Source organism: Trachymyrmex cornetzi, unplaced genomic scaffold, assembly GCF_001594075.2.
Source record: "Trachymyrmex cornetzi isolate Tcor2-1 unplaced genomic scaffold, Tcor1.1 scaffold21, whole genome shotgun sequence".
Lineage (NCBI taxonomy): Eukaryota > Metazoa > Arthropoda > Insecta > Hymenoptera > Formicidae > Trachymyrmex > Trachymyrmex cornetzi.
The window spans coordinates 1,047,512-1,048,077 of NW_017296741.1; the positions used below are offsets into that span (position 1 = coordinate 1,047,512).

Genomic DNA, 566 nt, shown 5'->3' on the forward strand with positions numbered 1-566 from the left:
CCCCCCTCTCTCTCTCTCTCTCTCGCCCGCTGTCTCTCTTTCCTTTCCTCTCTCGTTCGCTTGTACACTGTACCAAAGTGTCCCTCTTTCTCTCTGACTCTGTTGTGTGATGCGGGGCGGTAGCGGCACCGCGGGGGGAGAAGTGGGAGGGAGGTTGCACCTTTTGCCGCATCTCGGAATCTCGCGCGTTGCTCATTTGCCGTACATAGAGAGGAGTGAGAAAGGGAGAGAGAGAGAGAGAGAGAGAGAAAGAAAGAGAAATAGCAGCAGAGCGACGAAGAGAAAGAGAGAGAGAGAGAGAGAGGGACGAAGGGACGAGGGGGAAAGGAGAAAGAGATAGAGAGAAACCTCTCTCGGGGCTAGGTAGTAGTATGCGAGAGCGGCGGCGGCACGGTGGTCGGACAGTTCCAGTTCCGTTTCGATTAGGCGAGTCCACGCGCGCCGGGTTTTTGGCTCGCGCTCTCATAACGCACCGTGCGCGAGGCGCAGGAAAGAGAGGAAGGAGCGGGTGTATATACGCGCGTGATGCCGCTCGCTGCTGTGTCCATTGACGTCGCACGGTACGG

At 57.6% G+C, this 566-nt stretch overlaps 1 protein-coding gene across 5 annotated transcripts in view; it reads left to right on the plus strand.

Annotated features, from left to right (window-relative positions):
* The window catches only part of Tlk (Tousled-like kinase), a 53,256-nt gene that overhangs the window by 42,696 nt on the left and 9,994 nt on the right, over positions 1–566 (plus strand). The window lies entirely within an intron of this gene.